Source organism: Montipora foliosa, chromosome 7 (genome assembly GCF_036669935.1).
Source record: "Montipora foliosa isolate CH-2021 chromosome 7, ASM3666993v2, whole genome shotgun sequence".
Classification (NCBI taxonomy): Eukaryota; Metazoa; Cnidaria; class Anthozoa; order Scleractinia; family Acroporidae; genus Montipora; species Montipora foliosa.
The window spans coordinates 23,367,349-23,376,445 of record NC_090875.1 but is presented as its reverse complement, the minus strand read 5'-3'; the positions used below and the strand labels follow the sequence as shown (position 1 = coordinate 23,376,445).

Here is a 9,097-nt window from a genome sequence, read left to right as displayed (position 1 = left end):
TCCTACACACACAAAGAACGCACTGTGAAGGTTCACAACAGGCTTATAATGGACGCAATGTCACAACAAGGCTGTGTCTACTAACTAGATCGCTAAACCCCCTGGCCGCCATCTTGGATTTTGAGGGCTGAGAAAGGTTGGGGAGAGAAACAAATATCCACCCCAAGTGGGTAGAGTACGGAGCCCATTTTGTGCCCCTATATATTTTCCTCATCAAATTTTTTTTATAAAACTTTTTTGGCATGACTATTGCTTTTCTTTTTGTCTTTTTTTTTACAGCACGACTTTCTTGGCACGTCTTTTCTCTGCACCACTTTTTTTTTACACAACTTTCTTGGCGCGACTGTTTTGCCAAGACTTTTCTTGGCACGACTTTTTTTGGCACGACTTTTTTGGCACGACTTTTTTTGGCACAACTTTTCTTGGAAGTGGGAGGCGCGGTGGCCTCATGGTTAGTGCGCTCGACTCCGGATCGAGTGGTCCGGGTCCGGGTTCGGGGCCTGGCCGGGGACATTGTGTTGTGTCCTTGGGCAAGATACACACGGTGCCTCTCTCCATCCAGGTGTATAAATGTGTACCGGTGTAATGCTGAAGGTAACCCTGCGATGGACTAGCATCCCATCCAGGGAGGAGTATAAATACAGTCTCCCTGTATGTTGATATACCGTGAACGTGTAACCGTTTCTGAGTATTTGTCTATAGCCCATCGTTCTTCCGCTGCCTCTTAATTCATGTTTAATAGCCTCGCAATAGCCTCCTTGTAACCGAACACTAGTCTAAATGAAACTGTGATTGCTCAGCGGTGAAGAGAAAAATTAAAAAAATCATTGTCCTGACAAAAAAGTGGTGCCAACAAAAAGTCGTGCCAAGAAATGTCTCTGTTACGAGCCTAGGAAGGCCCATCAGGCCGGAGCTTATCTCCGGTTTCCGTAGCATGAAGCGACTAGGAGTAAGAGAACTGTTGAAGATATTGCATCCCGTGGGAGTTGAAGCAAGATCAAGACATCGATTACGAAGAGGACAGTACAAAACTGCAGGGCCAAATCATATATGGCGAATAGACGGCTAGGACAAACTAAAGCCATTTGGCTTCTGTATTCATGGAGCTTTTTACGGTTCCATCAGGCGTATAATGTGGTTAGAGGTTGGCCCCACGAATAATGATCCTTTGGGATTAATCAAAAATTATAAGAAATCGTCAGCCAATCAGCGCATAGGGGAGTGGTGCATGAGGATGCATGGCTTGGTGGATAGGTTTTTTCAAAGATCTTAGAGACTATGGCATTTACTCAGAAGACAATGTTATTGAAGTGGAATGTGAAGAGCTTCACAGGTTTGTCATCCAGTGGAATTTGCGCAAAATGAGACCGTCAAGAAATGAAGACTCTCCTTGTGGACGACCTGATTTGCTTTACCATGTTCCCGAGCTGAACGGGGCATGTGTAGCATCAGAATTCCAGAACACGGTTGCTCAGAAGAAGTTTTCGATTTGGCGTCGATAATAATGCACGAAAACCAGCTATAAACCATGCCCACAACGCCAGATGATGCATTGCTACTTTTCTGTATGACTATTAAAATACTAATTGGTCTGCTGAGATGGTTCAAACTTAAGTTGTTTGCTTGCCCTTTTTGTTAGCAACCACTTCAACAATGCAGCTAGCGTATCTGGCCAAACGCTTTGAAATATTTTACAGTCGATAATTACTTGCCAACTTTAGGCTAATAGAATTCAAAAACCAATATTGGATTTGATTTGAGTTTCTTTCATTAGTGTCCCCAATTAGTCCTTTAGTGCACAATCCGGTGACACTTAAATAAGGTCATTATTGTTATTATAATTGTTATAAATATATTATTATATATTGGTGTCAAAAGCTCGATTTTGATTGGCTATAAGCACGCAGCTAATTCTTGCTAGCTCTGTTTCTCTTACGTCATACCTACAGACAATATATTTTATATATGTAGAATTGACGTCATACCTACAGACAATAGTTTTATGCATGCAGAAGTGACGTCACCTAACACACTAACCAGCAGTTCGATCAGTTTTGTCATGGCGGAGCTCAGCTCAGGAATATGCATAATAAAACAATTATTGAATTCGGTTTTCGCATGTTAGCGATAATTATCAAGGCCTCAGTTTGTGTTATCAGCCTCAGCCTTCAGCTTCAGCAGATAACACAAACTTTGGCCTTGATAATTATCGCTAACATGCTCAACCTTATCCAATAATTGTTAATTATTATTTAGTAATAATTGCAGTTGCTTTTCACTAATTGTGGGAGATTTTGTAATCGTTTTCATATGACATCACTGCTATCATACGTCCACAGTAGTCATGAAGGTGTATGTACCTAACTGGTCATCGTTAAATTGACTGACATACTGAGACAATAAAGCTTTGTGGTTAGTGCGCCTGCCTTGAGATCAGGAGATCCCGGTTTGAAGAATTGTTCTGACCAAATCCTTGAATTTGATCCTAGTAGTCCCTGGTCCTACTTCACGTATGCAGTTGAAAATAGACAACTGGTTTGCGTTAAAATTTTATTCTGTTCGTTCATTGTATAATATGTTTTAATGCGAAACAGGGCATTTTTTTTCAAAAAATCAATATTTTTGCTGGTCATGGGAATGGAAGAGATCTGTATGGTGTTGCTAGTTCTCCCGTCCTTGCCTATCACAGGTTCGTAAGTTAAGCCTTTTAAATGAACATGTGGAAAAGTTATGTAATAAGAAAGTAGAAGAAGTATCCACAAGAAAGTGTGAAATTAAAAACTGTCTTTTAAGATTCACAACGAGAACAAACTTCACAGTTTGCCAGCTTTCTGCCATGCAAGTAAACGGTGACACACTACAAAGCTTATTAACTTTTAGTTCTTAACTTTGTTAACTTTGCATTGTTATCTATCAGGTCTCTAATTCAGCATCCCAACAAGTATACCAAGATATACGTTACAAAAAAACTAGTAGGAAAGAAACGAGGCGATATAATAGTTACAACCAAGGAAGTCTTTTGTAATTTTCAAGAAACTAAGAGGAATGTAAGATCTCCTCAAATATGATGCATTTAACAATTAACATCCATGACGGAATCCTTGGAAAGAAAGAGAAAAGCCTTAATTATAAAAACGCAATTTTGAGAATATCTTTAACCTACAACTTGTCTGCAAAAATTGAACTCGAAATACTGAAAGCTTCAAACTTTACACACAGGCTTACTCTCACACTCATACGACACTATAAACTGCCTTAACATAAAGAAGGTGAAGAAACGTATTGATAGGGTTGAAGGTGGTCTGTCGTGAAAGTTTCCTGCTTTTAACTCTAAATTTGATAAAACTCGTAAATGTGTAGTATCAGTCTCCCTGAAATCCAATAAAACACACATCACATGACTTGCAAAGAGAAAAGCCATCCACATCTTAATGAGATTTTTGTCCGAGACATATGGAACTTGTAGTCCTTTGAATTATCGCCACGTGCGGCTTCCGTGAAGTTTTATAAAATATGTAAAAATAGCGCAACACTGGGCCGTTAAAGGGGACCTCCACTGTTTTAATAAGAGTCCCCTAAAATGTCCCATTTGTACTTTTTTAGAAGATCTGAAAATTCGTGCCAAAGAAGTGGTGCCAAGAAAAGTCGTGTGCCAAAAAAGTCGTGCCAACAAAAAGTCATGCCAAAAAAGTGGTGCCAAGAAAGTCGTGTAAAAAAAGTGGTGCAGAGCATAGTCGTGCCAAGAAAGTCGTGCTGCAGAAAAAAGACAAAAAGAAAACCAATAGTCGTGCCAAAAAAGTTGTATAAACAAAATTTGATGAGGAAAATATAGTGGACCTAAATGGTCACCGTAGGAGAGGGTAGGGGTTTTGCTCTGACACCGAACGGACACTGCAGAACGCCAAACGCCTACATGTAATTTCGAACGCCAAACGTTCCAATTTTTTGTTTGGAGCTAAGGCATGTAGATATGTTCGACAATATTAGCTAAAAGCCAAACATTTTGAGCCAATCATTTTAACCTAAAACCTAACATTTGAAAGTCGGCGCTTTAATAGACGAAAGCTACCCGTTTGGCGTTCATCGACATGACCCACCCGTCCCTCTGAGTTTTGGAGAAAGTGCGTCTTCATTGAAACTACCTTCGACCATATTATAGCGTATTTACATGAGACCTGGACGAACTCAGACTGGTATGAACTTGTACCGGTATAGAATTTTTGTAGGCGTTTACATGGAACCAGGACGAAATGCTTGGTGCCTGGTTTCGGGATGAAATGATGTATTTTGTTTAATAAATATATAAACTGACCCAAAAGCATACAGGTTTGAAATTTCTCGACCCGATCTGAGATTTGTTGTGATTTACATGAAACCGGTACGAACTCAGACCGGCAGGAGAATTTCTCGTCTCGGTCCTGCAACCGAGACGAAGTCAAGCCGGCCTGAGTTTATTGTCAGGCCAGTCTCATGTAAACGCATAAAAAGAAATGTATGGAGGCCGATACGAACTCATGTTGGTCTGAGTTCGTCTCGGTCTCATGTAAATACCCCCTTAGTAAAGACATCTGCAACTGATTGGAACCCACCACAAAGTGTTTGAAACGTAGTCGCTAGTGACTGTGCTTTTCTGTTCGCTGTGGACTTTGTGGTACATTTTTGGTAAATGTTCGGGGATTTTTGCTAATTTAAGATACTAGAAAATCCTTGAGTAATTGAACAATGATTGAAGTTCTCCTCTGTGTTTAATCCAACATGCAATTGGGACATCAAACGGTAATTTGCCAAACAAAGGTGTCAAGTGGTTTCTGGAGGATCTATGCTATGTTTGAGGGTGTTTTGACAAAGCTATCGAGATTCTGAATGAGTATTTAATAGAAAACTTCGAGGGACCGGAAACATTTTGCCAAATTTACGAGCTGACTTTGCCCCCTACAAAAATACAACCCGACCTTTTGTAATCCAAAATACAACGTATTAATTAACTTTAGAAACCAGCAGGAGGTACATTTCTTCATGTTACGAACATTATAAGAAGTACTTTCCTCACAAAACTATCTTTAATAGCCCTTTCAGACACATATTCTACCTAAAAGACCCCAGTTTGGCATGTTCATGAAAAAAACGATAAAAAAACAACATTTATGCTGAAAAAATAAGTCAAGTTGACCGGCTTAAGCAAGGGCGGGGCAGTAGTGAGCAACTTACTTACGACATCCAGGGCAAGTGCACATTTGAGTTGAATTATTGGCCCTTTTTTTGCAGCACGTTTTGTCCGTGGAGCAGTTTCCTTTGTTGCATTGGATAAGACAGCTGCAGTTATAAATTTATTGATAAGTAGATAGATCTAGAACATTATGTCTAACATTCTCCAATACCATTCTGAATGAACTGTACATGATATTGTATTGCTAACTTGCGGCGTCCCTCCCCTCCCCCCTCCCAACCAAACAGACTCGTTTACCCGCTGTTAAAAAATAAGCAAACTGAACTGATAATAAGGCTATTGCAATTATAAGCCGTTTTCTTGTTTTTTGTTTTGTTTTCTAAGTTAACCACTCACACAAGTGCAACACAGACCCTTTACTTCTTTAATTTAATTGAACTCCCTGAACTAATCACGGCTATACGAATCAACGACGAAAAAGTTTTGTCATGTTTATAATCTTCACGCCTGTTTTCATGAAATAAGCCCAATATTTAGAAATCAGACAACAAAGCCGAAACGACGGATAGGGTGCAAACATTTGCTTTAGAGTCTTCATGACTGATTCCAAGAGTGAATTAGATAAGAGTGTTGTTATGGCAGGGGTGGGCTCCTCAGCACAGTCACAAATGAGTCTATTCTCGGTTTTCACATGACGTCACGACCGCCATGTTGGTGCCCCTAAACAAAGAAAAGGCGGCCATGTTGGTGCCCCGACCAAATCCTCCGGGAATTTAACTCTATTATTATGCAAACGCTTCCTTTTGTTTTCGTTGAAAAACATGGCTGTTGAGCACGTGAGTGAAAACCAGCAATTTCTAGAATACCCATTCCCGCGAAAATCAGTTGTCATGTCCCTGAAAAAACACATGGAGCTTGGCAGAAGCAGTCAGGCGTGACATGGCTTCTTCTGATTGGTTAAAATTGGCGGCCCTTTGTTTGTTTCGCGAGCAAAGTATATCTAAAAATAAATCCATTTGTGACTGTGCTTGGGAAAGGCTGCAAAGTGATAGATCAACACTCTTATCCAATTCACTCTTGGTGATTCTGAATTGAATTTCCCTTGTGTCTAGCAAAAACGTCGTGATCAATGCAAGAAATGAGAGGTATTGCTTTTGCTGAAAAGAAGTCCAAAATATATCTTCGCATCCTTTCCTCATTATGTTTGGATTGTTTCCTTTTATTATCTTGATAACCCCTCTGGCGAAAGGTCTATGTTGTCGGTCAAATCCGTTCTCAGGTTCAGTTGAATCCGTTGTTATGACCTACTAGGTCAAATTGGTGATCCTCATTTTACCTAGGTTAAATATTAACGCAGCTATCAACCTCCCCACCCCCCCCCCCCAAATTGGTGATCCTCATTTTACCTAGGTTGAATAAATATTAAAGCAGCTATCAACCCCCCCCCCAAATTGGTGATCCTCATTTTACCTAGGTTAAATATTAACGCAGCTATCAACCTCCCCACCCCCCCCCCCAAATTGGTTGTCGTCTTTTTACCTAGGTTGAATAAATATTAAAGCAGCTAGCAACCCCCCCCCCCCCCAAATTGGTGATCCTCATTTTACCTAGGTTAAATATTAACGCAGCTATCAACCTCCCCCCCCCCAAATTGGTGATCCTCATTTTACCTAGGTTGAATAAATATTAAAGCAGCTATCAACCCCCCCCCCCCAAATTGGTGATCCTCATTTTACCTAGGTTAAATATTAACGCAGCTATCAACCTCCCCCCCCCCCACAAATTGGTGATCCTCATTTTACCTAGGTTGAATAAATATTAAAGCAGCTATCAACCCCCCCCCCCCAAATTGGTGATCCTCATTTTACCTAGGATGAATAAATATTAAAGCAGCTATCAACCCCTCCTCCCTAAAAGACTGAAAACACCGTCTTACGCATCTAAACACATCTTCTTATTGTTCTAGATCATCTTATCGGTTTCTGTATTCATACACCTATCAACATTTCAACAGTGCAAGGGATCAAATAACTTCAATATGCACTTACCGGTACTCGAATTCGGACCCTCCGGATCTGTAGTTCTGTGTCTTTATGACTACACTACAACGACGAACACGCTTAACCCAACACAGTTTTTTTCATGATTTACTTTTGTATAATAAGTCAATAGACCTTATTCACGATGGCCGCCATGTTGGATTTGCTATTATCATGCAAATTAGCTACACACTTCTTAGGGAGGCAAACAACACAAGTTCGAGAGGTTATAACGAACACCTTAGCCACACAGATGATTTGCTTCACGTTCATTGAATGTTTATCACCTAAGTAGTAAAATACAATCATTAACCCTTTCACTCCCAATAGTGCCACTTATAGATTTTACTCTCTCTAACGCCAGACGATTTTACTCGTCAATGGGGAACCCCACGGGGGTGAAAGGGTTAAACAAGTTACTTCGACGTTTTTTTAGTGAAAAATGAGCAGATAACGAAGTAGAAAGTCAAAATGTCAAAGGCAATCAAAAGATATTAAAATTTTATAAAAGGTACTTAATTCTAAATACTAAAATGGAATTTTTACAATGTTATGTTTCAATGTTTGCCCCCCAGCATAACACATGGCTAATTTGCATGACAATATGAAAACCAACATGGCAGCTATCGTGAATAAGGCCTATTGATATCCAAGTATAATAACTAATCCCAACCTGACCCTAATTTTTCTCTATGCACAATTCATCTGAGTGCGTATTCAACCAGGTCAAAACGGATTCAACCTGTGAACGGATTTACCGGTAACATTTACATCTGGCATAGCATTTCGTAGGCGAAATCAGTCGATGAACCGCGCGTATTGCAGAAAACCTACTGATCACCAGTAATTATACAGTCAGAAATTCATTTTAGTCAGAATTAACGTAGCCATTACAGGGGGCTCTCGCAATTGGTTCTTAAAGCAACGTGTACAAAGACAAATGTAAAAAACAAAATCAACTGATCCCGAAGACCTGGCCTCGGTTGTTCAAAAGGTGGATAACGCTAATCACAGACCAACGGATTAACACTAGCAAAACCATCTCTGTAAAGGTACAATGTGATTAACTTCCTATGTAAGTAAAAAGCACGTCCAAACAACAAAAAATATATTTTGACTTGAATTTGCAAAAAAATAGAAGCTACATTAAAAAATAATGGGCAGCAAGCGAGAGAAGTTACACTTCCCTTGATAAGCGTGGTATCTGGGGTTAAGTTTGCTGCAGCATCGACCGTCAAAAGCCCGGCTACGCTGCGAAATTGACTTAACACTGAAATCTATTAGGTGCGAAGATGGCACTGGTCTATGACTTACCCTGCCTTTCTAACCTATCACTGCCGTGCCCAATGACATTATTCTGGCGTCTTTCTGTTGATCTTCCGTGCTCATTTTCGGTATAAGCAGACGCAAGTAAAACGCTTAAGAGGAGCAGTAAGGCTCCGGCAATGAAGAGGACCCTCCAAACTTTCATGATATACCTGAAAACATTTCTTCGTATTCAAAGCGCAATTACTAATTGCGTTACGTCACTGTTCAAAACTGAGAGCGCGCGCAATGTTAATTAAGGACTGTGTCCTATTTCCAAGGATCAGCACGCTTTTAGGTCATACTTGAGCCAAATTTTGGAAAATAAAGAAAAGTCTCGATTCAATTAATTACATGTACTGAAAAAAGCCTCTGCCTACTCTTGCAAGCTCCATGCGAACACCTTTACTGTCTTCTTTCGTTCTTCGCGGAAATTACATTCTTTCCCTTAGTAAACCTCGAACAACCAGTTATGTTCTTTGTTTTTTTTCTGCGACGCTTTGGCGAGACGTCCACGGGTTTTGTGTAACTGGATCCTCCTTTCCTCTTGTTTAAACATGTCGTCTGCGCATGCGTAAATGTTCTG

General features: G+C 40.1%; 1 protein-coding gene across 1 annotated transcript in view; it reads right to left on the bottom strand.

The window, feature by feature from the left end:
- Positions 1-129, bottom strand: part of LOC138011424 (uncharacterized) — a 12,945-nt gene extending 12,816 nt beyond the window's left edge. The window contains exon 1 of the mRNA XM_068858406.1: positions 1-129. This exon is cut by the window's left edge and continues 136 nt beyond it. The gene's annotated coding sequence lies outside the window, so the exon portion shown is untranslated.
- Positions 130-9,097: the final 8,968 nt, after the last annotated feature.